This window comes from Crocuta crocuta, unplaced genomic scaffold (genome assembly GCF_008692635.1).
Source record: "Crocuta crocuta isolate KB4526 unplaced genomic scaffold, BGI_CrCroc_1.0 scaffold219, whole genome shotgun sequence".
NCBI classification, from domain to species: Eukaryota; Metazoa; Chordata; class Mammalia; order Carnivora; family Hyaenidae; genus Crocuta; species Crocuta crocuta.
In genome coordinates, this window is record NW_027551572.1 from 8663102 (window position 1) to 8670188 (window position 7087).

General features: G+C 37.5%; 1 pseudogene; it reads left to right on the forward strand.

The window, feature by feature from the left end:
• The first annotated feature begins 4184 nt into the window (after positions 1–4184).
• LOC144220887 (U2 spliceosomal RNA) lies at positions 4185–4305 on the forward strand (annotated as a pseudogene).
• Positions 4306–7087: the final 2782 nt, after the last annotated feature.

Here is a 7087-nt window from a genome sequence, read left to right on the forward strand (position 1 = left end):
GCACCAAACTGTATTAGTTGTCACTATCCTTCACCACCACATGCACTCATGCTTTAAAACAAAATAATTCAAGGGGCGCCTGGGTGGCTCAGTCAGTTAAGCATCCAACTTCAGCTCAGGTCATGATCTCACAGTTCATGGGGATCGAGCCCCGCATCGGGCTCTGTGCTGACAGCTCCAAGCTTGGAACCTGCTTCGGATTCTGTGTCTCCCTCTCTCTCTGATCCTTCCCCCACTCATGCTCTGTCTGTCTCTATCAAAAATAAACATTAAAAACATTTTTAAATTCAATTTCACTTAAAACTTTGATGAAGTTTAAAAACCATTAATTTTATTAAATCTTGACCACTGAGTATGTATCTTTTTAATATTCCATGTGATGAAACAGGAGGTGAGCATAAGGCATATCTAAGGTAGGATATTATCTTGGAGAAAAGCATATGTGAGATCATTTAAGTTGTGAGCTGGACTAGCTGCAATTTTCATCAACACCGTTTCACTGGAAAGAATGACTGACAAACTAGGTCTATTCAGACCTGGATATCTGGTAGATATTTTCCTGAAAATGAACAAAGCTACTTTTTCACTTCATTGACAATAATTGACAATAGTAATTGCCAGTCATAAAATCCAAGCTTTCAAGTGAACATGAGAATTTGGAGAAAATTGTACCCACTATCATGAGCTTGACAGTTTGTTAATATTTAAAGACTTATCTGATATGATTGATAGTAATATTAAAGAATGTGATTTGTTAATACATTGTATAGTGAAGTGTGCTAACATTTATAAAATCTGTGTAACTCAATGAACCAGTGTTTTTGAAATGACAAAATGCATTACAGTATAAAACCATGTGTGAGTGAAAGATGCAGTCAAACAATATAGACCAATGGATTTTTTAAAAAGATTTTTCATTTTTAAATAATCTCTCCACCCAATGTGGGGCTCAAACTCACAGCCCTGAGATCAAGAAATGCACACTCCCAGTGAGCCAGCCAGGCACCCCTAGACCAATGGATTTTAATGTAACACCATAAAACGTTCACTGACACAGTTTCAGAGTCTACACTGCAACTGACCTTGAAGAAACTACCAGTTGTCAAGTTTTAGTGTAGTATCAAAGAATAATCACAACTACTTTAAAAGATTATTGGGGTGCCTGGGTGACTCGGTTAAGTGTCAGACTTCGGCTTAAGTCACGATATCATAGTCCATGAGTTCAAGTCCCACATCAGGCTCTGTGCTGACAGCTTAGAGCCTGTACCCTGCTTCAGATTCTGTATATCCCTCTCTCTCTGCTCCTCCCCTGCTTGTGCTCTGCCTCTCTCTCTCCCCCTCTCAAAAATAAACATTAAAAAAATTTTTAAGTAAAATAAGACTATTAAAATACTTCCCTCTTTTCCAACTACATACCTTTATAAGGCCAGATTTTCTTCATATACCCCAATCAAAACAACACATCACAACAAATGACTGCAGATAGAAGCTTTCTTTCAAGCTAGACATTCAAAGAGTTTGTAAAAATGTAAAAGAATGCCACTCTTCTCACTACTTTAAAAATATAGTTACTTTCATAAAATTTTATGCTAACATATAATGGGTTTATTATTCTTTTAAAACCAATTGATAATTTTTTTTTAGTTTCTCAATTCTATTTTCAAATACAGTAAATAGCAATACATAAAACCAACATAAACATGCTCCTTAGGTTCCGTGGTAATATTTAAGAGCGTAAATAGGTCCTGGGATGAAAAAGTTTGAGAGCCAGTGGCCAAAGACAATAGCTAGTAGATAACAGTAAATTTTGTTGCACTGCACACTTACATTGTGCTTGGCTCTCATTAAATGCTTTCTTTCTAAAATAAATAAATAAATGCTTTCTTTCTTACTTCATTTATGCCTCAAAAACAACTTTATAAGGTATTGTTACCATCACCATTTTCTAGATAAGAAAACCAGTGCTTGAGAGAGACGAAGCCATCAGCTTAAAGCCGCAAGCAGTGGAGCCAGCACTTGAGCTGAGATCGTAAGACTGGATCACGTGCTCCTGGCCACTACCTATACTGTGATAGAGGCATGCAACATTAGATTTTTTTAAATGTTTTTATTTCTGAGAGAGAGAAAGAGAGAGAGGCAGTGTGAGCAGGGGAGGGTCAGAGAAAGAGAGGGAGATACAAAATCTGAAGTAGACTCCGGGCTCTGAGCTAGCTGTCAGCACACAGCCCGACACGGGGCTCGAACCCACAAACCATGAGATCAAGACCTGAGCCAAAGTCGGAAGCTTAACCGACTGAGTCACCCAGGCCACCCCAAGGCACGCGACATCAGAAACAAGATCAACGGTGCGAAGCCAGGGGACTGAACTTAAAAATACGAAGGCACTAAGAAGGAGCCAACATAAAAAGTGAAATGCATTAGGGACTGAAGGGAGGACGTCTAAGGAGGTTCACGCGAGCAGAAGAAAGGCCAGGCCAGCTTCTCGGAGGCAGAATGCACATGTTTCAGGAGTACTTCAAGTGTAGCCCACAAGGTACAACAACGATCACAGGCTGAAGAATGGACAATAAAAACCCTAAGTTTTTAGGGTCTATTTCGCTTCCAGACCAGCTTCCAAGGATAATAAACCCCTTCTGGTCAGATTCATTCCTGACACTATTAAAGTCCTCTTACTGCTGGTTGGTTTCCCTGTAGCTCAAGCTTGAGTTTAACCTTCAATGAAATGTTCAGTTCTTTGGTTGCCACATCCAAAGAAGGGTTTCCACATATCAACTTGGGTTAGCAATCAAAGAGACCTAAATCTATTGACTCCAAGTGGCACCTCTCAGGCCTACAGTAAAGTGATACCCTGAAGTTTTGTCCTCTTGATTGGATGAGTGACAAGAAGGGCACTTAATGTCTGCCTTTTATGAAAAAGTCCTGTAAGACCAAAAACAGTAATTTCTTGCCAGCTTCGAATTTTCCTAAGCTAAAAATTCCTGCTAGGATATGCAGATATACTTTTCTACAGTCTTGAAATTTCTTCTTCCTGTAATATTTAAACCATGACTCACTCTGGCTAAGGATGATTAAAAAGGGAGTGATCTAGGATTGCAAAGGAAAACAGAAGATGAAGTGGGTGCTAGAGCAGTAGCCATGATGTAGCAATGTGGCGTTCNAAATTAAAAAAATTAAAAAAAAACAGTGGAGGTTAGGGGGAAAAAAGCAAAGTCAAGTCCAGGAACTGTTTTCCCCACTCTACTGAGACAGAGGTCAAAAGTCAGTTACAGTGTTCCCCCAATGTGTTAATATGTTCAGTGTTGAGACTGTGAGGAGTAAGCTTTATAACCCTGTCTGAGAGGTTTGAAAATTTTTGACTCAACTATGTCTATGGAAGACCTGAAATAAAAAAAATATAACCTCTTAATATGTACAAGATCTGTAACCATGAAAAAAAATGAATTTCAAGCATATTCTCAAAATTCTGGGAAGTCCTGAAAAGTTCCTAGAATATAAAGAGATAAGAATAATAACTGATGTTCTTTCTCTGGCTTTCTTTCTTCATTTTCTTTTAGTGACTATAAAAAAAAATGAAGAGGGCTTCCATAGCTTCACTAGTGATCTACGATTATCCTAACACTAGAAACCTTCAGTTCCTCAAACACAAATTCTTCTACATGGGACCATCAAAGTAAAAGTCTAAGATGAGAAAGAGAATGCTGGGTAACAGTGACTATGCTCACTGGTATTTTCCAGAGTTGAGTGGGCTGCTGTCCAATGATCATGCCTCCTTCCATCACCGCCTATGCTTCAACATATGGTATAGAGATCTGCAGCAAGTCAACATTTTGCTGGATCATAAAACAGAAAACATGTATATGAAACATAGTTATTAGTATTTTAGATTCCACAGAACACTGTGGTCTTCTTGCATGACAGCAATGGACCAACTTAGGATACTCAAAGCCCATTCCCAAAACACAATTTTCTTAGGAAGGGCAGAAACCAGGAACAGAGCTAACATTAGATCCACTAGTGTCTGGGAAATTAATGACTGAAACAAAGTTGCAGGATATTTCTCTACGAATAGATCAAACACTCCAAAGAAAAAGGATGGCGGGGTGTTTCACCCTCTAGTACTCAGGAAGAAGAAGAAGGATACATTGTCTGCAAGACAGGTGACAGGTTTCAGAAAGAACAATGAGATGGCTTCTCAGCCTTTTGTCTAAGATCAAGTGTAGTATCTGTTCTTATCAGAAAGGACAATGAGGACCTGCTTCACTGCACTACTAGTTTTGTCAGAACTAGTACAAGTGTGGACTCTGTTATAAGCACCTGTTTGACTAGTGCTTACTAATTGTGTGCCTCACCCTGGGCAAATGAACACTAGCTGCTATTATTAGAAATTAGAAAAAAAAAATTCAACTTGATTCCTGAGGTAACTGACATCAAGGAAATCTGTAGGGAAAGAAATGTAGATGTCACTAGAGGTTTTCATAGAGAGTCTTCAAAACATGTAAGATGCCATAGCCTGAGCCATTACATAACAATACGCCCTTCTGTCACGCCACCAGCATTTCCTAAGCTACTGAACATCGTCTGTAGCATAAGTGCAAAGAGCTAAACAAAAAGTGATTATCTGATTTGGAGTCAAAGATATTTAATTCAATTCGAGCCAATATTTATCTGAAAAGACTTTAACCCCCATGAACATTATATATATATAACATGACATATATGCCAATATTGTATTATAAATAGTTATATATGTTAGTTGTAAATGTTTTATATATATATATATAATCAAGCATGGGCACAAATAGAAAAACAGGTTCTGGTTAAAGCTGTATGAAGAAATGTCTGAGTTAAAGCAGTGGAGGGGATCCCTTACACAAACACACCTAGGACTCTGGGAATTCCTACCAGCTCTGATGGGAAGTGAGGACTACTACCATGTAAACAGAGTACCTGGAAGTCTCTCAAGATTCCACACTTTATAAATGTCCTTGTGTAAAAAATGTCACTTCTGTTTCCCCTCACTTCTGCTTCAGGATCAGAAAGAATACCATGCCAATGCCCAACACACTTCACACATGAAATGTTACAGTCCAACAGTTTTACCAAAATGAAAAGCCAGATAATCAGTTTATTTTTAAATATCTAAATAGAGTCTTCTTTTGTTTAACTCCAGATTTGATGCAGCTTTCTAATAAGCAATATTAGTTGTTACTCAAAAAGCAGACGAATGATTTATGTCATGCAGCTGTGAACAAGCATTTTGTTTGCAATACTGTCTGCATGCTTTACTGCACTAACATTGTTAGAATGCCCTCAAGGATGCTGCATACAACGGACTGGGAAACAAAAGGTCACTGTCACTGGAAAATGAAAAAAGACTCATCTGATTCAAACCAACATCAAGCACAGAGAAATGACAACAATGGAAAAACATTTCGTGTGCCTTTATCAGTCTGTAAAGGAGAATTATTTATCTCTAATAAGACTTAAAATTCTTATAATATATCATAACAAAAATAAATGAATTTTTCCAGTTCACAAGTGACAATTAGATCACATTCTGTTTTCTCATAAATTTAAAAATATTTGGTGTACCTTTGAAAGTCAACGCAAATGTGCTGGTAGTAAATGTTTTCCCAGCAACAAAGAAATGCTCAAATTTAAAGGTAACGTAATGTAATTTCATTTATATCATTAACATATATAGATACATAAGGCTAGATTCTTTCACGTATATTACATATGTATGAAATAAACAATTCCATAAAATTTGAGTTCTCAGTATAAAATATGTGCCTGTAATTTCTTTTAAATGTTTATGTATTTATTTTGAGAGAGAGGGTGAGCGAGTGAGCACGGGAGGGCAGAGAAAGAGAATCCCAAGCAGGCTCCAAGCTATCATGCTATCAGCATAGAGCAGAGCTCACCAACTGTGAGGTCATAACCTGAGCTGAAATCGAGAGTCCAGTGCTTAACTGATTGGTCCACCCAGGCAACCCTGGTGTCTGTAATTAAATTTTTAAAAATCCCTTGATTTTCTATCTAAACAGGCCATAAAAAATGATGAAAATGACAGGGAACATACTGACAGAAGCTACGCTGGCCACTGGGTATTAACTGTCCTAACAAACTCGCCTGATAGACAAGGAAGGTAATTTCTGCATTTTACTAGTACACGTAATATTTTCTGAAGGCACAAGAAGTTCTTTTATTGATAATTCTTTTTAATGTTTATTTATTTTTGAGAGAAAGAGGGACAGAGCACAAATGAGGGAGGGGCAGACACAGAGGGAGACACAGAATCGCAAGCAGGTTCCAGGCTCTGAGCCGTCAGCACAGAGCCCGATGCAGGGATCAAACTCACAAACTATGAGATCATGACCTGAGGTGAAGTTGGACTGAGCCACTCAGGCGCCCCTGAAAGCACAAGAAGTTCTAAGAAAACTCCTGGTGTCAAACAAATGCATATTATTAACCTCACCATTTTATTCCACTACTACTCAGCAGTAAAATGCTGATACAATCAGAAGCAAGCTAAACTAATAATTAAAATATACATATTTGTGTTTATTGCATAAATACAAGTGTTTCCTCTAAAGTGTGGGAAGGTAGGGGAAATGGTATGGTTTTCATCTATTTAAGAATTCTCATTTCTGTGAATTTTTTTTCTCCATTTTTTTATTTTGAAAATATCCAAACCTACAAAAAAATGAAAGATCAAGTACACTGTTTAGTGCATCTTTCATCCAAATTCACTAATTGCTAACATCTGCCCCATTTGTTACCTTCTCCCTCTTCTAACCCCCCAAAATAATTTCAGAGTTAAGTTACAGGCATCACAAAACTTCACTCATACATAGTTTAGCACGTATATCCTAAAAGTAAAAACGTTCTCCTACATGCACACAATATCGTTCTCACACCCAAGAAATTAACCCACTGTTAGCCAGGAAAAACAATGACCACTATTTACTATCTGGGTCCATGAAACTTTTTTTATTTTTTGTGTATTTAAGTCATTTTTGAATAATCTGCCAGTTCAAAACTAAAAGTAGAATGAAAAACAACCTATTATAAATTTAATAAACAT